This window comes from Ranitomeya imitator, chromosome 2, assembly GCF_032444005.1.
Source record: "Ranitomeya imitator isolate aRanImi1 chromosome 2, aRanImi1.pri, whole genome shotgun sequence".
Lineage (NCBI taxonomy): Eukaryota > Metazoa > Chordata > Amphibia > Anura > Dendrobatidae > Ranitomeya > Ranitomeya imitator.
The window spans coordinates 376,330,891-376,354,601 of NC_091283.1; the positions used below are offsets into that span (position 1 = coordinate 376,330,891).

The 23,711-nt window shown below is 49.6% G+C and overlaps 1 protein-coding gene across 1 annotated transcript in view; it reads right to left on the minus strand.

The window, feature by feature from the left end:
• LOC138664021 (zinc finger protein 432-like) overlaps positions 1-3,164 on the minus strand; it is a 28,440-nt gene extending 25,276 nt beyond the window's left edge. Inside the window, exon 1 of the mRNA XM_069750424.1 lies at positions 3,129-3,164. The gene's annotated coding sequence lies outside the window, so the exon portion shown is untranslated. The remainder of the gene's footprint in view (positions 1-3,128) is intronic.
• Between the last annotated feature and the right edge of the window lie 20,547 nt (positions 3,165-23,711).

Sequence of the window (23,711 nt, forward strand, 5' to 3'; positions counted from 1 at the left end):
AACAGAATTCATCATCTTTCCCCCATCTCACTCTACCCCTCCACCAGACCTATCCATCAATGTTAATGGCTTCTCACTTTCCCCAGTCCCACACGCCTGTGCCTCGGGGTGATCCTCGACTCTGCTCTCTTGTTTAAGCCACACATCTAAGTCCTTGCCTCCTCCTGCCGTCTTAAACTCAAAAATATTTCCCAGATCCGCATATTCCTTGACCGTGACACCACAAAAACACTAGTGTATGCCCTCACCTCCCACCTCGACTACTGCAACCTCCTACTCTCTGGCCTCCCCTCTAGCACCACTCCAATCCATCCTACACTCTGCTGCCCGACTAATCTACCTGTCCCCCCACTATTCCCCGGCCTCTCCCCTATGCCAAGCCCTTTACTGGCTTCCTATCACCCAGAGACTCCAGTTCAAAACCCTCACAATGACATACAAAGCCATCCACAACCTGTCTCCTCCATACATTTGTGACATTGTCTCCCGGTACTTACCTACACGCAACCTCCGATTCTCTCAACATCTTCTTCTCTACTCCCCTCTCATCTCTTCTTCCCATAACCGCATCCAAGACTTCGCCCGTGCTTCCCCCATACTCTGGGACTCTCTACTCCAACACATCAGATTCTCGCCTACCATAGAAACCTTCAAAAAGAACTTGAAGACTCACCTCTTCCGACAAGCCTACAGTGATCCTCAACCTACGGGACTGCCAGCTCTAACTTCTCCTAGCGTATCCTCACCCATCCCCTGCAGACTGTGAGCCCTCGAGGGCAGCGTCCTCCCTCCTTATGTACCTGTGTGCCTTGTTTTTTGCTCATGTTTAAATGTATTTGTCTATATTTGCCCCCTTTTCGCATGTAAAGCGCTATAAAAATGCATAATAATATTAATATAAGTGCAATATATTAATAACAATTTGATCTCAGTTTTTCCATCATGTAATCATGTATTGTATACTAACCTTTGAATATTACGGTAAGTAGCAAACATAATGTATTGGACAAGGAGGCAACATGAACTGCTACTCCATGATTACACCCAAACTTAGCATGTGCATGGTCACAGAGAAGCTGGAGATACTACCATTACTTTTCTAATTCTTGTCCTGTCTCAATGAAGTGAGATGGACACAGGACTATCTAACCAGGGATCCAATATGCGGGATAAGTGCAGTTCATTTTGTATTAACAATAATTGATTAATTATTAACCACTTCACCGCCCAACCTGTTTTCACCTTCCTGACCAGGCTAAATTTTACAATTCTGACCAGTGTCACTTTATGTGATAACTCTGGAACACTTCAAAGGATCCCATTGATTCAGAGAATTTTTTTTGCAACACATTGTACTTCATGTTAGTCGTACATTTAGGTATATATGTTTGGCATTTATTTGTGAAAATATTGGAAGCTGGCAAAAAGTTCGAAAATTTCACAATTTTCAAACTTTAAGTTTTGATGCCGTTAAAGCGAACCTATCAGCAGGATTGTACTAAATAACCTACAGACATTGTCAGTTTGGCAGTGTTAAACTGATTAAAATGATACCTGGAGTGATTAGATCCATCTTGTGGTTCTTGTGTAATCAGTGTTAGAAGTTTTCAGTTAATGAGATGCTCGTGCTTCGTGGCAGGACTGTAGGCAGAGTCTTATCTTGGTGCTCTAAGCCAAAGAAACCAAGTAGAGACCTGCCCACAGGCCACCCCAAAGCACAAACAGTCGCTTTATGATGAGGAACATGTGTGTGCTTCAGGGCAGGCCTGTAGGTAGATTTCTCCTTGGTTTCTCTGGCTTAGAGCAGGAAGATAAGACTCTTCACCTCAGGTATCACTTTAATCAGTCTAACACCGCCAATCTGATGGTTACTTAGCAAAATCCTGCTTACACGTTCACTTTAATCCAGATATTTATAACACAAAATACTCAAATCACATTCCCCACATGTCTACTTTACATAAGCATCATTTTTGAAACATAATTTTATTTTGTTAAGAAGTTAGAAGGGTTAAAAGATGATCACAAATTTCTCAATTTTCCTACAAAATTTACAAAACCAACTTTGTAAAGATCACATTGCATCTGAAGAGACTTTGAGGGCCCTATGCAACAATAAATACCCAAAAGTGACACCATCTTAACATTTTTTATACCATTGGGCAGTGAAGAAACAATGACTGGAAATAGGTAAAACTGGGAACAAAAATTGTCAATTTCTGCTGAAGAGCAGAATCCCCCTTATGTGACCCCATTTAGGAAATTACACCCCTTTGGGAATTTATCTACAGATGTAGTGAAGATTTTGATTCAATGACTGTTTTCCAGAAACAAACAGCATTGAATGTTGCGGAGTAAAAAATTGCAAATCTGTCAGTGTTGTTCATTGTAGAGCCCTGTACATTGTGTCCAGCTTGAGATATGGACCCCGTACATTAGGCGGACTCTCACCGCTACAGAAACGCCAAACATCTGGACACTAAATGTGGTTTAGGCACATTGTTGGGTTCATAAGGTAGGGGAGGCAGTATGAAAGCCCCCTATATATCTACTGATGGATCTGAGTAGGGACTTGTTTTTTTTTGTAGATGACTTGAAGCATTTGTTGGGAATATTTTACTTAACATTTTGGATCACATTTATCCTGCGCTCAACGTTGAGCACTCACATCCGAGTTTTCATCTAAATCTCTGATCCATTCACTATAATGAGTTACTCTGGACTCCGTCTGGCCTCTGTTTAGCAGTATCTTTCTTTTCAGAGGTGCACAAAACTGTGTATGACAGCACTTTTATACTCACCTAAAAAGTTGTCCACCACCAGATCACAGGTCAGACAGCATTCACAGTGCCCTCATTATAAGGAATCTTACGCTGGGGGTTGCGTCTGAGTCACATATTTCAGAGATTTACACAGAGACTCCGATGTAAGGGTTTAGTGCCAAGCACAGGATAAAGGGCAAAGTGAGGGATGCTTCTACCCGTATGGATGTGACGCAGAGAACAGTCTGCACTTCACTTGGGTGAGATCCACAAGGTTTCCTCCTTTTTCATTCCCTTTTTTTTTTAAATCAGATAAATTTTTATTAAACAAACTTAAAACAGAAATAACATGTCGTATATACTTACATGGTTTACATTTTTATGGTAAAATCCCCCCCATGGACACCTTATCAGAAGTGAACAAAATTTCGTCATCAGTTGACAATGTCGAACATTAGTCCATTTCACCATAGGTTTAACACTGTAATATTGCATACTGGTACTTTCATTCACCTTTATTGCACTGTGACACTACGCATGTAGTCCTAGCATCACTAGTCAGATACGTTAGCTAGCATTCTTACTATAGAATGGGAATGCCTTTTTGTGGTTTGTTGAATCTTGAAAGTAGTTGTTAAGGTACCGTCACACTCAGCGACGCTGCAGCGGTATAGACAACGAGCCGATCGCTGCAGCGTCGCTGTTTAGGTCGCTGTAGAGACGTCAAACACAGCAACTCCAGAACGATGCAGGAGCGATCCAGTGACATAACGGCGACTCACTTATCGTTCTCGCTGGTTGTTAGATCCATGTAAAACATTGCTGGCGTCATTGCTTTTGCTGTCAAACACGACGATACATGCCGACCTGACGACCAAATAAAGTTCTGGACTTCTAGCTCCGACCAGCGATGGCACAGCGGGATCCAGATCGCTGCTGCGTGTCAAACACAACGAGATCGCTATCCAGGACGCTGCAACGTCACGGATCGTTGTCGTTCTCGTTGCAAAGTTGCTGAGTGTGAAGGTACCTTTAGGTGTGGATTTGGGCTCTTGCTGATTAACTGAATTCTTAAGTTATGATTTAATTAAAAGTTAATTATTAACAGTATTCTCTAGGCTGGATGTGCTAATAATACTGAGCAGGAGCCCGATTAAAGACAGAAACAAGGGCCTTTATAGCTTTATGCACTACCCAAACAATACAAATCGTCTCATACAGTCGGGCATCCCCCAGCATTGTATAGGCCCCGATCCCACCAAACATCCCCCAGCATTATACAGCCCCCGATCCCACCGACCGTCCCCAGCATTATACAGCCCCCGATCCCACCAAACATCCACCAGCATTATACAGCCCCCGATCCCACCGACCGTCCCCAGCATTATACAGCCCCCGATCCCACCAAACATCCCCCAGCGTTACACAGCCCCCCGATCCCACCACACAGCCCCCAGCATTATACAGCCCCCGATCCCACCACACATACCCCAGCGTTATACAGCCCCCGATCCCACCACACAGCCCCCAACATTATACAGCCCCCAATCCCAGCAAACGTACCCCAGCATTACACAGCCCGCGATCCCACCACACAGCCCCCGATCCCAGCACACATCCTCCAGCATTATACAGCCCCCGATCCCAGCACAAGTCCTCCAGCATTATACAGCCCCCGATCCCAGCACAAGTCCTCCAGCATTATACAGCCCCCGATCCCACCACATATCCTCCAGCATTATACAGCTCCCGATCCCACTACACATCCTCCAGCATTATACAGCTCCCGATCCCACTACACATCCTCCAGCATTATACAGCTCCCGATCCCACCAAACATCCGCCAGAATGATACAGCCCCCGATCCCACCAAACATACCCCAGCGTTACACAGCCCCCGATCCCACCACACAGCCCCCAATCCCAGCAAACGTACCCCGGCATTACACAACTCCCGATCCCACCACACAACCCCCAGCATTATACAGCCCCCGATCCCACCACACAGCCCCCAGCATTACACAGCCCCGATCCCAGCAAACGTACCCCGGCATTACACAACCCCCGCTCCCACCACACAACCCCCAGCATTATACAGCCCCCGATCCCACCACACATCCTCCAGCATTATACAGCCCCCGATCCCACCAAACATCGTCCAGCATTACACAGCCCCCGATCCCACCACACATCCTCCAGTATAAGGCCGGCTTCACACTTGCGAGTTTTACGGACGTAAGAGCGCAGAAACTACGTCCGTAAAACTCGCAAAAAATACGGCACAATTATTCTCTATGCCCCTGCTCCTATCTGCCGTATTTTACTGATCAGTATTATACGGCTTTCTACGGCCGTACAAAATCGCAGCATGCTGCGTTTGTCACCATACTGCGCAAGAAATACGCCAATGAAAGTCTATGGAAGCGTGAAAAATACGGATTTCACACGGACAAGCAGTGTGACTTGCGAGAAATACGCAGCGCTGTTAGAGAGAAAAGCCGGTAATTCAGTGCGGTGTACAGTAAAATCACACTGACAGCTTACAGTCCAATAGGTAGAATAAATGTGTACACATAGAATAGGTATATATATATATATGTCAGTGAGACACATATATGTATATATATTACTATTTATTCCAGCGCTATACAGCTTGAAAGCCGGTAATTCAATTACCGGCTTTTTCTTTCTCCTTCCTAAAACCCGACATGATTTGAGACATGGTTTACATACAGTAAACCATGTCTTCTCTCCATTTTTTTTGCAGATTCCACACTACTAATGTCAGTAGTGTGTATCTGCAAAATTTGGCCGTTCTAGCTCCCAGGCTTTCTAGGCAAGTTCCCACGATCTATAAACAGCCAGCAGAGGGCGCCTCAGCGCAAATGAAGCTAAATATAGCTCATTGATCTATATTTAGACTCATTCCCCGGGGTTTTGCAGCGAGGAGCAGCCTGCATTAGCAAAGCTCCTTGCTGCAAAATGTTTTAACCCCTTCAGAAGGATTTACATCGTTGGACGTTACAGATCTGCGGAGGGTAAGTATATTGTTGGTTTATTATGTTTTTTCTTTCACAGAACGAGGGTCTTCAGTGATTGGATTGGGCGTAGAATAAAATACTCCAACAACCATTGTTTTTATTTCATTAAAATAATTTTAAATAATGTGTTTGTGTTTTATTTAACCCTTTCATTCAATTGGATTAATAATGGATAGGTGTCATAATTGACGCCTCTCCATTATTAATTAGGCTTAATGTCACCTTACAATAGCAAGGTGGCATTAACCCTTCATTACCCCATATCCCACCGCTACACGGGAATGGGAAGAGAGTGGCCAAGTGCCAGAATAGGCGCATCTTCCAGATGTGCCTTTTCTGGGGTGGCTGGGGGCAGATATTTTTAGCCAGGGGGGGGCCAATAACCATGGACCCTCTCCAGGCTATTAATATCTGCCCTCAGTCACTGGCTTTACTACTCTGGCGGAGAAAATTGCGCGGGAGCCCACGCCAATTTTTTCCGCCATTTAACCCTTTATTTTAAGAGCTAGAACGGCCAAATTTTGCAGATACACACTACTGACATTAGTAGTGTGGAATCTGCAAAAAAAATGGAGAGAAGACATGGTTTACTGTATGTAAACCATGTCTCAAATCATGTCGGGTTTTAAGAAGGAGAAAGAAAAAGCCGGTAATTGAATTACCGGCTTTCAAGCTGTATAGCGCTGGAATAAATATTAATATATATACATATATGTGTCTAATGACATTTTATATATATATATATATATATATATATATATATATATATATATATATATATATATATATATATATATATATATATATATATATATATATATACAGTATATATATATATATATTTTTTTCTTTTTGGGACACATGGATCATTTCTATAGCGGTATGTTGGTTTTGCAAGCCTGCGAGAAAACCACGCAGTACGGATGCCATACGGATTACATACGGAGGATGCCATGCGCAAAAAACGCTGACACACCCTGCCTACGGAGGAGCTACGGACCACTATTTTCGGGACATTTCAGCGTATTACGGCCGTAATATACGGACCGTATTTTCATACGCCGAGTGTGAAGCCGGCCTTACACAGCACCCGATCCCACCACACATTCTCCAGCATTACACAGCCCCCGATCCCACCACACAACCCCCAGCATTATACAGCCCCCGATCCCACCACACATCCTCCAGAATTATACAGCCCCCGATCCCACCACACATCCTCCAGCATTACACAGCCCCCAATCCCAGCAAACGTACCCCGGCATTACACAGCCCCCGATCCCAGCAAACGTACCCCGGCATTACACAGCCCCCGGTCCCACCACACATCCCCCAGCATTACACAGCCCCCGATCCCACCACACATCCTCCAGCATTACACAGCCCCCGATCCCACCACACATCCTCCAGCATTACACAGCCCCCGATCCCACCACACAACCTCCAGAATTACACAGCCCCTGATCCCACCACACAACCCCCAGCATTACACAGCCCCCGATCCTACCACACAACCCCCAGCATTACACAGCCCCCGATCCCACCAAACGTCCTCCAGAATTATACAGCCCCCAATCCCACCACACATCCTCCAGCATTACACAGCCTCCGATCCCACCACACATCCTCCAGAATTATACAGCCCCCAATCCCACCACACATCCTCCAGCATTACACAGCCACCAATCCCACCACAGCCCCCGATCCCACCACACAGCCCCCCAGCATTACACAGCCCTCGATCCCACCACACATCCTCCAGCATTACACAGCCCCCGATCCCACCACACAACCCCCAGCATTATACAGCCCCCGATCCCACCACACATCCTCCAGCATTACACAGCCCCCAATCCCAGCAAACGTACCCCGGCATTACACAGCCCCCGATCCCACCACACATCCTCCAGCATTACACAGCCCCCGATCCCACCACACGTCCTCCAGCATTATACAGCCCCCAATCCCACCACACAACCCCCAGCATTATACAGCCCCCAATCCCAGCAAACGTACCCCAGCATTACACAGCCCGCGATCCCACCACACAGCCCCCGATCCCAGCACACATCCTCCAGCATTATACAGCCCCCGATCCCAGCACAAGTCCTCCAGCATTATACAGCCCCCGATCCCAGCACAAGTCCTCCAGCATTATACAGCCCCCGATCCCACCACATATCCTCCAGCATTATACAGCTCCCGATCCCATTACACATCCTCCAGCATTATACAGCTCCCACCAAACATACCCCAGCGTTACACAGCCCCGGATCCCACCACACAGCCCCCAATCCCAGCAAACGTACCCCGGCATTACACAACTCCCGATCCCACCACACAACCCCCAGCATTATACAGCCCCCGATCCCACAACACAGCCCCCAGCATTACACAGCCCCGATCCCAGCAAACGTACCCCGGCATTACACAACCCCCGCTCCCACCACACAACCCCCAGCATTATACAGCCCTCGATCCCACCACACATCCTCCAGCATTATACAGCCCCCGATCCCACCAAACATCGTCCAGCATTACACAGCCCCCGATCCCACCACACATCCTCCAGTATTACACAGCCCCCGATCCCACCACACATTCTCCAGCATTACACAGCCCCCGATCCCACCACACAACCCCCAGCATTATACAGCCCCCGATCCCACCACACATCCTCCAGCATTATACAGCCCCCAATCCCACCACACAGCCCCCCAGCATTACACAGCCCCCAATCCCAGCAAACGTACCCCGGCATTACACAGCCCCCGATCCCAGCAAACGTACCCCGGCATTACACAGCCCCCGGTCCCACCACACATCCTCCAGCATTACACAGCCCCCGATCCCACAACACATCCTCCAGCATTACACAGCCCCCGATCCCACCACACAACCTCCAGAATTACACAGCCCCTGATCCCACCACACAACCCCCAGCATTACACAGCCCCCGATCCTACCACACAACCCCCAGCATTACACAGCCCCCGATCCCACCAAACGTCCTCCAGAATTATACAGCCCCCGATCCCAGCACAAGTCCTCCAGCATTATACAGCCCCCGATCCCACCACATATCCTCCAGCATTATACAGCTCCCGATCCCACTACACATCCTCCAGCATTATACAGCTCCCGATCCCACCAAACATCCGCCAGAATGATACAGCCCCCGATCCCACCAAACATACCCCAGCGTTACACAGCCCCCGATCCCACCACACAGCCCCCAATCCCAGCAAACGTACCCCGGCATTACACAACTCCCGATCCCACCACACAACCCCCAGCATTATACAGCCCCCGATCCCACCACACAGCCCCCAGCATTACACAGCCCCGATCCCAGCAAACGTACCCCGGCATTACACAACCCCCGCTCCCACCACACAACCCCCAGCATTATACAGCCCCCGATCCCACCACACATCCTCCAGCATTACACAGCCCCCGATCCCACCACACATCCTCCAGCATTACACAGCCCCCGATCCCACCACACAACCCTCAGCATTATACAGCCCCCGATCCCACCACACATCCTCCAGCATTACACAGCCCCCAATCCCAGCAAACGTACCCCGGCATTACACAGCCCCCGATCCCACCACACATCCTCCAGCATTACACAGCCCCCGATCCCACCACACGTCCTCCAGCATTATACAGCCCCCAATCCCACCACACAACCCCCAGCATTATACAGCCCCCAATCCCACCACACAGCCCCCAATCCCAGCAAACGTACCCCGGCATTACACAACTCCCGATCCCACCACACAACCCCCAGCATAATACAGCCCCCGATCCCACCACACAGCGCCCAGCATTACACAGCCACGATCCCAGCAAACGTACCCCGGCATTACACAACCCCCGATCCCACCACACAACCCCCAGCATTATACAGCCCCCGATCCCACCACACTTCCTCCAGCATTATACAGCCCCCGATCCCACCAAACATCGTCCAGCATTACACAGCCCCCGATCCCACCACACATCCTCCAGTATTACACAGCCCCCGATCCCACCACACATTCTCCAGCATTACACAGCCCCCGATCCTACCACACAACCCCCAGCATTATACAGCCCCCGATCCTACCACACAACCCCCAGCATTATACAGCCCCCGATCCTACCACACAACCCCCAGCATTATACAGCCCCCGATCCCACCACACATCCTCCAGAATTATACAGCCCCCGATCCCACCACACATCCTCCAGCATTATACAGCCCCCAATCCCACCACACAGCCCCCCAGCATTACACAGCCCCCAATCCCAGCAAACGTACCCCGGCATTACACAGCCCCCGATCCCAGCAAACGTACCCCGGCATTACACAGCCCCCGATCCCACCACACATCCTCCAGCATTACACAGCCCCCGATCCCACCACACATCCTCCAGCATTACACAGCCCCCCATCCCACCACACATCCTCCAGCATTACACAGCCCCCGATCCCACCACACAACCTCCAGAATTACACAGCCCCTGATCCCACCACACAACCCCCAGCATTACACAGCCCCCGATCCCACCACACAACCCCCAGCATTACACAGCCCCCGATCCCACCAAACGTCCTCCAGATTTATACAGCCCCCAATCCCTTCCTCACATCATCCAGCATTACACAGCCCCCAATCCCACCACACATCCTCCAGCATTACACAGCCCTCGATCCCACCACACATCCTCCAGCATTACACAGCCCCCGGTCCCACCACACAACCCCCAGCATTATACAGCCCCCGATCTCACCACACATCCTCCAGCATTACACAGCCCCCAATCCCAGCAAACGTACCCCGGCATTACACAGCCCCCGATCCCACCACACATCCTCCAGCATTACACAGCCCCCGATCCCACCACACATCCTCCAGCATTATACAGCCCCCGATCCCACCACACAACTCCCAGCATTATACAGCCCCCAATCCCACCACACAGCCCCCAATCCCAGCAAACGTACCCCGGCATTACACAACTCCCGATCCCACCACACAACCCCCAGCATTATACAGCCCCCGATCCCACCACACAGCCCCCAGCATTACACAGCCCCGATCCCAGCAAACGTACCCCGGCATTACACAACCCCCGATCCCACCACACAACCCCCAGCATTATACAGCCCCCGATCCCACCACACATCCTCCAGCATTATACAGCCCCCGATCCCACCAAACGTCCTCCGGCATTATACAGCCCCCGATCCCAGCACACAACCCCCAGCATTATACAGCCCCCGATCCCACCAAACATCCCCCAGCATTATACAGCCCCCGATCCCACCACACAACCCCCAGCATTATACAGCCCCCGATCCCACCAAACATCCTCCAGCATTATACAGCCCCCGATCCCCCCCAAACATCCCCAGCATTATACAGCCCCCGATCCCACCAAACATCCCCCAGCATTATACAGCCCCCGATCCCACCAAACATCCCCAGCATTATACAGCCCCCGATCCCACCAAACATCCCCCAGCATTATACAGCCCCCGATCCCACCAAACATCCCCCAGCATTATACAGCCCCCGATCCCACCAAACATCCCCCAGCATTATACAGCCCCCGATCCCACCAAACGTCCCCCAGCATTATACAGCCCCCGATCCCACCAAACGTCCCCCAGCATTACACAGCCCCCGATCCCACCACACAACCCCCAGCATTATACAGCCCCCGATCCCACCACACAACCTCCGGCATTATACAGCCCCCGATCCCACCAAACGTCCCCCAGCATTATACAGCCCCCGATCCCACCAAACGTCCCCCAGCATTACACAGCCCCCGATCCCACCAAGCATCCCTCAGCATCGCGCACCCCTTCAAATCCCTCGTGTGCTGTGCATCCCCGACCCCCACAAATCTTTCCCCTCTGAAGACCCCACACTCCGCCCCTTTGTACCTGCAACTTCTTATAGGGAAGAGGCTAAATCCAAGTGGGTAAAGGACCTTTGCTGACGTCATTCCCATGTGACGGGATGATGTCCCAGGAAGAGGCGGGGCCTCCCAGTACAGACCTGATACCAGCGTTGGAAGCAGCCCACACAGTCTAGCGTTTACCATCCCCCTCACCTGTCCCCGGACCCCTCAGTCCCCAGTACCACAGCTTCCTGGTATCAGGTCTGTGGTGGGAGGCCCCGCCCCCCGTGACATCATTCCCTCACATGTGAATGACGTCAGCAAAGGTCCTTTAGCAACCAGTCTCTACTCTATAAGAAGTTGCAAGTAGAAAGGGGCCGAGTGTGGGGTCCTCAGAGGGGGGAAAGATTTGTGGGGGCATGCCCATGAGGGATTTAAAGGGTCTTTAGATGCTGAGGATGCTTGGTAGGATTGGGGGCTGTATAATGCTGGAGGTTGTGTGGTGGGATCGGGGGGCTGTGTAATGCTGGAGGACGTTTGGTGGGATCGGGGGCTGTGTAATGCTGGAGGACGTTTGGTGGGATCAGGGGCTGTGTAATGCTGGAGGACGTTTGGTGGGATCGGGGGCTGTATAATGCTGGAGGACGTTTGGTGGGATCGGGGGCTGTGTAATGCTGGGGATGTGTGGTGGGATCGGGGGCTGTATAATGCCGGAGGATGTGTGGTGGGATCGGGGGCTGTATAATGCTGGAGGATGTGTGGTGGGATCGGGGGCTGTATAATGTCGGGGGATGTTTGGTGGGATCGGGGGCTGTATAATGCCGGAGGATGTGTGGTGGGATCGGGGGCTGTATAATGCCGGAGGATGTGTGGTGGGATCGGGGGCTGTATAATGCTGGAGGATGTGTGGTGGGATCGGGGGCTGTATAATGCTGGAGGATGTGTGGTGGGATCGGGGGCTGTATAATGCTGGAGGACGTTTGGTGGGATCGGGAGCTGTGTAATGCCGGGGGATGTTTGGTGGGATCGTGGGCTGTATAATGCTGGGAATGTTTGGTGGGATCGGGGGCTGTGTAATGCTGGGGATGTTTGGTGGGATTGGGGGCTGTATAATGCTGGAGGACGTTTGGTGGGATCGGGGGCTGTATAATGCCGGGGAATGGTTGGTGGGATCGGGGGCTGTATAACGCTGGGGGATGGTTGGTGGGATCGGGGGCTGTATAATGTCGGGGGATGGTTGGTGGGATCGGGGGCTGTATAATGCTGGAGGATGTGTGGTGGGATCGGGGGCTGTAAAACGCTGGGGAATGTTTGGTGGGATTGGGGGCTGTATAATGCCGGAGGATGTGTGGTGGGATCGGGGGCTGTATAATGCTGGAGGATGTGTGGTGGGATCGGGGGCTGTATAATGCCGGAGGACGTTTGGTGGGATCGGGGGCTGTATAACGCTGGGGGATGTTTGGTGGGATTGGGGGCTGTATAATGCCGGGGTATGGTTGGTGGGATCGGGGGCTGTATAACGCTGGGGGATGTTTGGTGGGATTGGGGGCTGTATAATGCTGGGGGATGCTTGGTGGGATCGGGGACTGTATAATGCTGGGGATGCTTGGTGGGATCGGGGGCTGTATAATGCTGGGGATGCTTGGTGGGATCGGGGGCTGTATAACGCTGGGGGATGTTTGGTGGGATCGGGGGCTGTATAATGCTGGTGGATGTTTGGTGGGATCGGGGGCTATATAACGCTGGTGGATGTTTGGTGGGATTTGGGGCTGTGTAATACTACGGATGTGTGGTGGGATCGGGGCTGTATAATGCTGGGGGAGGTTTGGTGGGATTTGGGGCTGTGTAATACTGTGGATGTGTGGTGGGATCGGGGCTGTATAATGCTAGGTGGATGTTTGGTGGGGTCAGGGGCTGTATAACGCTAGGGGATGTTTGGTGGGATCTGGTGCTGTATAACGCTGGTGGATGTTTGGTGGGATCGGGGGCTGTATAATGCTGGGGATGTTTGGTGGGATCGGGGGCTGTGTAATGCCGGAGGACGTGTGGGGGGATCGGGGGCTGTATAATGCCGGAGAACGTTTGGTGGGATCGGGGGCTGTATAATGCCGGAGGACATTTGGTGGGATTGGGGGCTGTATAATGCCGGGGGATGGTTGGTGGGATCGGGGGCTGTATAATGCTGGAGGATGTGTGGTGGGATCGGGGGCTGTAAAACGCTGGGGGATGTTTGGTGGGATCGGGGGCTGTGTAATTCTGGGGATGTTTGGTGGGATCGGGGGCTGTGTAATGTTGGGGATGTTTGGTGGGATCGGGGGCTGTGTAATGCCGGAGGACGTGTGGTGGGATCGGGGGCTGTGTAATGCCGGAGGACGTTTGGTGGGATCGGGGGCTGTATAATGCCGGAGGACGATTGGTGGGATCGGGGGCTGTATAACGCTGGGGGATGTTTGGTGGGATTGGGGGCTGTATAATGCCGGGGGATGGTTGGTGGGATCGGGGGCTGTATAACGCTGGGGGATGTTTGGGGGGGATCGGGGGCTGTATAATGTCGGGGGATGTTTGGTGGGATCGGGGGCTGTATAATGCTGGGGGATGCTTGGTGGGATCGGGGACTGTATAATGCTGGGGGACGTTTGGTGGGATCGGGGGCTGTATAATGCTGGGGGACGTTTGGTGGGATCGGGGGCTGTATAACGCTGGGGGATGCTTGGTGGGATCGGGGGCTGTATAATGTCTGGGGATGCTTGGTGGGATCGGGGGCTGTATAATGTCTGGGGATGCTTGGTGGGATCGGGGGCTGTATAATGTCTGGGGGACGTTTGGTGGGATCGGGGGCTGTATAACGCTGGGGGATGCTTGGTGGGATCGGGGGCTGTATAATGCTGGTGGATGTTTGGTGGGATCGGGGGCTATATAACGCTGGTGGATGTTTGGTGGGATTTGGGGCTGTGTAATACTACGGATGTGTGGTGGGATCGGGGCTGTATAATGCTGGGGGAGGTTTGGTGGGATTTGGGGCTGTGTAATACTGTGGATGTGTGGTGGGATCGGGGCTGTATAATGCTAGGTGGATGTTTGGTGGGGTCAGGGGCTGTATAACGCTAGGGGATGTTTGGTGGGATCGGGGGCTGTATAATGCTGGGGATGTTTGGTGGGATCGGGGGCTGTGTAATGCCGGAGGACGTGTGGGGGGATCGGGGGCTGTATAATGCCGGAGAACGTTTGGTGGGATCGGGGGCTGTATAATGCCGGAGGACGTTTGGTGGGATTGGGGGCTGTATAATGCCGGGGGATGGTTGGTGGGATCGGGGGCTGTATAATGCTGGAGGATGTGTGGTGGGATCGGGGGCTGTAAAACGCTGGGGGATGTTTGGTGGGATCGGGGGCTGTGTAATTCTGGGGATGTTTGGTGGGATCGGGGGCTGTGTAATGTTGGGGATGTTTGGTGGGATCGGGGGCTGTGTAATGCCGGAAGACGTGTGGTGGGATCGGGGGCTGTGTAATGCCGGAGGACGTTTGGTGGGATCGGGGGCTGTATAATGCCGGAGGACGATTGGTGGGATCGGGGGCTGTATAACGCTGGGGGATGTTTGGTGGGATTGGGGGCTGTATAATGCCGGGGGATGGTTGGTGGGATCGGGGGCTGTATAACGCTGGGGGATGTTTGGGGGGGATCGGGGGCTGTATAATGTCGGGGGATGTTTGGTGGGATCGGGGGCTGTATAATGCTGGGGGATGCTTGGTGGGATCGGGGACTGTATAATGCTGGGGGACGTTTGGTGGGATCGGGGGCTGTATAATGCTGGGGGACGTTTGGTGGGATCGGGGGCTGTATAACGCTGGGGGATGCTTGGTGGGATCGGGGGCTGTATAACGCTGGGGGATGTTTGGTGGGATCGGGGGCTGTATAATGCTGGTGGATGTTTGGTGGGATCGGGGCTGTATAACGCTAGGTGGATGTTTGATGGGGTCAGGGGCTGTATAACGCTAGGGGATGTTTGGTGGGATCTGGTGCTGTATAACGCTGGTGGATGTTTGGTGGGATCGGGGGCTGTATAATGCTGGGGATGTTTGGTGGGATCGAGGGCTGTGTAATGCTGGGGATGTTTGGTGGGATCGGGGGCTGTGTAATGCTGGGGATGTTTGGTGGGATCGGGGGCTGTGTAATGCCGGGGGACGTGTGGTGGGATCGGGGGCTGTGTAATGCCGGGGGACGTGTGGTGGGATCGGGGGCTGTGTAATGCCGGGGGACGTGTGGTGGGATCGGGGGCTGTGTAATGCCGGAGGACGTTTGGTGGGATCGGGGGCTGTATAACGCCGGGGGACGTTTGGTGTGATCGGGGGCTGTATAATGCCGGAGGATGTGTGGTGGGATCGGGGGCTGTATAATGCTGGAGGACGTTTGGTGGGATCGGGGGCTGTATAACGCTGGGGGATGCTTGGTGGGATCGGGGGCTGTATAATGTCTGGGGATGCTTGGTGGGATCGGGGGCTGTATAATGTCTGGGGATGCTTGGTGGGATCGGGGGCTGTATAATGTCTGGGGGACGTTTGGTGGGATCGGGGGCTGTATAACGCTGGGGGATGCTTGGTGGGATCGGGGGCTGTATAATGCTGGTGGATGTTTGGTGGGATCGGGGGCTATATAACGCTGGTGGATGTTTGGTGGGATTTGGGGCTGTGTAATACTACGGATGTGTGGTGGGATCGGGGCTGTATAATGCTGGGGGAGGTTTGGTGGGATTTGGGGCTGTGTAATACTGTGGATGTGTGGTGGGATCGGGGCTGTATAATGCTAGGTGGATGTTTGGTGGGGTCAGGGGCTGTATAACGCTAGGGGATGTTTGGTGGGATCTGGTGCTGTATAACGCTGGTGGATGTTTGGTGGGATCGGGGGCTGTATAATGCTGGGGATGTTTGGTGGGATCGGGGGCTGTGTAATGCCGGAGGACGTGTGGGGGGATCGGGGGCTGTATAATGCCGGAGAACGTTTGGTGGGATCGGGGGCTGTATAATGCCGGAGGACGTTTGGTGGGATTGGGGGCTGTATAATGCCGGGGGATGGTTGGTGGGATCGGGGGCTGTATAATGCTGGAGGATGTGTGGTGGGATCGGGGGCTGTAAAACGCTGGGGGATGTTTGGTGGGATCGGGGGCTGTGTAATTCTGGGGATGTTTGGTGGGATCGGGGGCTGTGTAATGTTGGGGATGTTTGGTGGGATCGGGTGCTGTGTAATGCCGGAAGACGTGTGGTGGGATCGGGGGCTGTGTAATGCCGGAGGACGTTTGGTGGGATCGGGGGCTGTATAATGCCGGAGGACGATTGGTGGGATCGGGGGCTGTATAACGCTGGGGGATGTTTGGTGGGATTGGGGGCTGTATAATGCCGGGGGATGGTTGGTGGGATCGGGGGCTGTATAACGCTGGGGGATGTTTGGGGGGGATCGGGGGCTGTATAATGTCGGGGGATGTTTGGTGGGATCGGGGGCTGTATAATGCTGGGGGATGCTTGGTGGGATCGGGGACTGTATAATGCTGGGGGACGTTTGGTGGGATCGGGGGCTGTATAATGCTGGGGGACGTTTGGTGGGATCGGGGGCTGTATAACGCTGGGGGATGCTTGGTGGGATCGGGGGCTGTATAACGCTGGGGGATGCTTGGTGGGATCGGGGGCTGTATAACGCTGGGGGATGTTTGGTGGGATCGGGGGCTGTATAATGCTGGTGGATGTTTGGTGGGATCGGGGGCTGTATAATGCTGGTGGATGTTTGGTGGGATCGGGGCTGTATAACGCTAGGTGGATGTTTGATGGGGTCAGGGGCTGTATAACGCTAGGGGATGTTTGGTGGGATCTGGTGCTGTATAACGCTGGTGGATGTTTGGTGGGATCGGGGGCTGTATAATGCTGGGGATGTTTGGTGGGATCGAGGGCTGTGTAATGCTGGGGATGTTTGGTGGGATCGGGGGCTGTGTAATGCTGGGGATGTTTGGTGGGATCGGGGGCTGTGTAATGCCGGGGGACGTGTGGTGGGATCGGGGGCTGTGTAATGCCGGGGGACGTGTGGTGGGATCGGGGGCTGTGTAATGCCGGGGGACGTGTGGTGGGATCGGGGGCTGTGTAATGCCGGAGGACGTTTGGTGGGATCGGGGGCTGTATAACGCCGGGGGACGTTTGGTGTGATCGGGGGCTGTATAATGCCGGAGGATGTGTGGTGGGATCGGGGGCTGTATAATGCTGGAGGACGTTTGGTGGGATCGGGGGCTGTATAACGCTGGGGGATGTTTGGTGGGATCGGGGGCTGTATAATGCCGGAGGACGTTTGGTGGGATCGAAAGCTGTGTAAGGGTGGGGGATGTTTGGTAGGATTGGAGGCTCTGTAACGCTGGGGGATGCTTGGTGGGATTGGGGCTGTATAACACTGGTGGAGCCTTTGTGGGATCAGGACCTGTGCAATGCTGGGGATGTTTGGTGGGATCGAGGGGCTGTAAAATCCCGGGGGATGTTTGGTGGGATTGGAGCCTGTGTAATGCCAGGGGATGTTTGGTTTGATCGGGGGCTTTATAATGCCGGGGGATGTTTGCTGGGATCGGGGGCTGTGTACCGCTGGGTGATGTTTGGGGGGATTGCTTGCTGTATAATGCTGGGGGATGTTTGGTGGGATCGAGGGGCCTATGTAATGCTGTGGAATGTTTGGTGGGATCGAGGGGCCTGTGTAATGCTGGGTGATGTTTGGTGGGATCTAGGGAGCTGTGTAATGCTGGGGGATGTTTGGTGGGATTGGGGGCTGTTTAATGCTGGGGGATGCTTGGTGGGATCAGGGGCTCTGTAACGCTAGGGGATGCTTGGTTTGATCCGGGCTGTATAACACTGGTGGATGTTTGGTGGGATTTGGGGCTGTGTAATGCTGGGGATGTGTGATGGGATCGGGTGCTGTGTATTGCTGCTGGGGGATGTTTGGTGGGATCGAGGGGCCTGTGAAATGCTGGGAGATGTTTTGTGGGATCGAGAGAGCTGTGTAATGCTGGGGGATGTTTGGTGTAAAAAAATTATGTTTAAAAAAAAAAACTATGCTGATGTAAAGTAGACATGATGTAAATTTTATTAACTATTTTGTGTGACATAACTATCTGGTTTAAGGGCATAAAAATTAAAGTTTGAAAATTGTGAAATTCACGCCAAATTTCTGATATTTGCACAAATAAACACAAGTCATATCTTACAAAATTCACGACTATCACGAAATACAAAATGTCACAGAATCAGTGGGATATGTTGAAGCGTTCCAGAATTATTACTTCATAAGGTGACACTGGTCAGAATTGAAAAAAATGGCCTGGTCATGAAGGTGAAAACAGGCTTGGGGGGGGGGGGGGGGGGGGTTGAAGGGGTTAAATAATAATTTCTTTGAAATGGTAAAGATATCCTTGGGCCTGCAATCGTCCTACCAGGATCTCATTTGTGCTGTCCGCAGACTGGGCTGCATGGCTCAGATGGTAGGTTCCTTTAGAATACGTTTGTTTTTTTACAAATAGAATTTTTATCATCATCATGCTTTGTTTATATAGCACCATCATATTATACAGTACTTTACATATTTATATTATACATTATCATCACTGTCCTCATTGGGGCTCACAATCTAAATTTCCTATCAGTATGTCTTTGGAGTGTGGAGATAAACTGGGGAACCCGGAGGAAACTCCCGCAAACACGGGGAGAGCATGCAGACTTCTTGCACATGTTAATAAACCTACATAGAAAAGAAAGAAATACCAATAGTGACAATGAGTAAAGAAGTAGGACACTAAAGAACACAAATGAACCCAAAAAGAAAATAACAAGATAACAACATATACATTTTATTAAGTGACACATTTACACAACCTGATTGCACAACATAATTAAAAAGCATGTACAACATGCTACGACAAAAATGTAAAATCAATGGATGGAAAGATACATGAGGGATAGGTGTGTGAACCGGCCAGTAAGGACTAATTATACAATTATAAATTTGATAATTAAATAAATAATCACATAAACTCATGATAGTAATAGTAGTAAATATCAATTATACTGGATAAATATATAATGCCTATTAGATGTATGAATAAGTTTAACCCCTTAGTGACGGAGCCAAATTTTTGAAATCTGACCAGTGTCACTTTATGTGGTAATAACTCTGCAACGCTTCAACAAATCCCAGTGATTTTGAGATTGTGACACAGTATACTTTATGATAATGGTAAATTTAGGTCAATATGTTTTGTGTTTATTTATAAAAATTATCAGAATTTTGAGAAAAATGTTAAAAAATTAGCAATTTTCAAAGTTTGAACGATTATCCCTTTAATCCTGATAGTCATACAACAGCAAACCATTAATAAATAACATTTCCCACATGTCGGCTTTACATCAGCATCATTTGTAAAATGTTATTTTATTTTGTTAGCATTTTAGGAGGATTAAAATTGTAGCAGCAATTTTTCATTTTTTCAAGGAAATTTACAACATTTATTTTTTTAGGGAACTATCCATGTTTGAAGTGACTTTAGGGGTCTCATATATTGGGAAACCCCCAAACGTGATACCATTTTAAAAACCGTACCCCCTGACATATTGAAAACTGCAGTCAGGTAGTTTATTAACCCTTCAGTTGCTTTACAGGAATTAATGCAAAGTGGTATGACAGAAATGAAAATGTGTCTTTTTACCACCTAAATGTCGGTAACTTCTGAATAGATTACTGCAGCCGTCAGACTCTAAGGGTATGTGTCCACTTTCAGGATGGCAGGTGGTATCGTCGGAGCGGCTTTGCCGCTCTGCGCTAAGCCCCGACCCCTTCTGGGACGCGATGATGCCGGATGTGTTCACAGCACACATCCGGCATCATCGCACCCATCGCATAGGGCCCTGTGCTATATCTTGCGGCGACGCAGCGTCGCCACAAGATATACGGACATGCTGCGATCTGAAAAGACGCGCAGCATGTCCGGAGTCGCAGGGCCGCCGTGTGCGTGTTACCACGCATAGTGGAGACGGGATTTCATTAAATCCCCTCCACTATACTGTAACATCTGGACGCTGCGTGTCTGACGCTGCGTCTCTATGCAGCGTCCGACACGCAGCGTTTCCTGCACGTGGAAACATACCCTTATGCCGCTATTTGGTCGTGAATTGCCATCGCAAACATCAGGACCACACAATCGTGATCTGAGGGCACCAATTCGGATAAAGAGGAAGCCCCCACACTCTGTTAACCATTTATAATGATGTAGTCACTATTCACAGCAGCATCTAAGGGGTTAAACAGATATGTATGGTGCCAACACTGATCGTGGCTGATACAGCAAGTTGTCAGCTATAGTGGACAGCCGACCGCTGCTGGATTGTCACCTGTATGGGGAGGCTATTCTCTAATATCTCAGGTCAGTTAAAAGACGTATTGGCTGTCATTAAGGGGTTAATATATAAATCTATAACTGATGGACACTAGTTCATATAATATATATGTATATCTCAATGCATAGTGCAATATATTAGAAAAATAATATTAACTGTGCCAACAGAAAATTTGAATAGATATCAGACAAAAAGCATTATTTTTCTCGTACATGATAAGAGTAGATAATGGTTGCCAGACAAATTCATATTTACATAGTGAGGTAATACACAGTGCAATTAATGATAATGGTTACTGAAAAACATTGGTGGCTGCAACACCAGATGGCAATAAATTAGATCAACATTAGATCCATATGTGCCAGATGGAACAATACATGATGCAAATAATGATATCCATCATATGTCATAAGATAAACATGGTGAAGCAGATGGAAAAAGAAGTCCCAATGTTAAATCATGTTCCAGTACTGACCAGGAAACACCAACCGTCCCCTCACTGCACTCCAACGCGCGTTTCGCTACCGCTTCGTCAGGGAGTGAGGAGGATAGTGTGTGTGGGTAATATATAGCAAGATACACAGCTGTAAAGGCTATCAATTAAGGACGCCAAATTACAGGGCGCCACACTCACCCATGCAGCAGTCGCGCGCCAAGGACCCAGGAGCTGGAAGTGCGTCACCGAGTGCGATGTGAGTCACAGCGGCGCACCCAGCAGCACCAGGGAACGGAGCACAGCCGGCGCATGTGCAGAGCGGCGCACAGCGTCCCTACAGCCATGATGATTAATGGAAATTGCCAGAAGTGGAGTAATGGCAGGTACAAATGCAAAATAACACGCAGAATCACAGGGCCAATTTTATAACCAAAACTAGATAGAGTAAAGAAATAATTACAAAAGTAGAATGAAAAATGAAAATAAAAAAAGAATAATAAAAAGATGTATAAAGAAAACAAATAAATATTGATAATAATAGAGATGTTAACTAAAAAATGAATAATCATAATGTAAGGACGTATAAAATAAAAAAATATAATGAAAAAACAACGTAAACAAAAAAAGTATAAAGAAAAAAAGAAGAACAAATCAGATGGAAACAATGTAATACACAATTTTATTGCAAAAATAATAATGGCCCAGAATATGAAAGATATTGAAACTAAAAATAAAACAAAGAAAATAACAAAAAAAGCTATATATATATATATATAAACCCATCACTGACAAACAAATAAAAGAAATTATATATATATATATATATATATATATTATAAAAATCAAAAAGAAAGAACATAGAATAAAAATAAGAATAGAAAAAACAAGTGAAAAGGAGGGGAGGAATGTGAAAAGAGGAGGATGTATAAAGAAAATTAAAGATGACCAATTAAATGGATACTATGATGAAATATTATAGAAAGCTTGCAAAACCCTATTGTTCGATAAGACCATGGGGGGTCATGCTTTTAAGGAGGGTTATCCACCTACATTCTTTCTGTGCTAATCTTTTACTTAAATCACCTCTACGATTGCCAGGGTACAATCGATCAATACCTCTGACACGCAGTAGGTGGGATTGATTAGTGTGGAATTGTCGGAAATGTCTGGCCAAAGGTTTAAGTTTAAAGATGGTCTCCCTATCGTCAAGGCTAATTTTCTCTGCAGCTTTGATGTCTTTTACATGTTCCAAGGTGCGTACTCGTAATTCTCATGTCTCCATCCCCACATATGTTAAATTACATGGACAAGTGGCCACATAAATGACCATAGAAGTCCGGCAGTTGATAAAATGCAAGATCTTAAATTCCCGCTTTTGTGCTGAATCATGAAAGACATTGGTCCTGACTATATGTTTGCAGGCCTTACAAGAACCACAACTAACAGAGCCCCATTTAGGATCCCTAGACCCCCCAAAAAACTGTGACATAGGATGTACATAGTGGCTGTGTACTAAAAAGTCCTGTAAGGTCTTACCACGTTTGGCAACAATAGATGGTTGTTTGGACAAAAGTCTCGGCAATGATGGACCCTGCAACAAAATGGGCCAATGTTTGTTTATTATATCAGACATCTCCCGCCATCTTGAGTGGTAATTAGTAATACGGCGCACCTGGCCACCATTTGCCTTATTGTTATTCTTATTTCTGGAGATCAAAAGTGATGATCGATCCGTTCTTTTGGCTCGCAAATAGGCTCTCTGAATATTATCCGTTTGGTATCCACGTTGTAGGAATCTAGATGAAAGGTCTGTCGCTTGCTTCTCAAAGACATCCTCTTGATCACAAATACGCCGCATCCGTAAAAATTGGCCGGTAGATATGGCTCTAATAACATGACTCGGATGGGCAGCTTTTTAATTATGTTGTGCAATCAGGTTGTGTAAATGCATCACTTAATAAAATTTATATGTTGTTATATTGTTTATTGGATACTTATTTTCTTTTTGGGTTCATTCTTGCAGATGTTGTTCTTGGTGGGATTTGAACCCATTACTGCAAAGCAACAGTGCTGACCACTGAGCCACCGTGCTTCACAGAGTAATACGGTTTTGACCCTAGAATCAGACAAGTAATGTTATGACTTGGTGCCACCAGTGTGCAACAG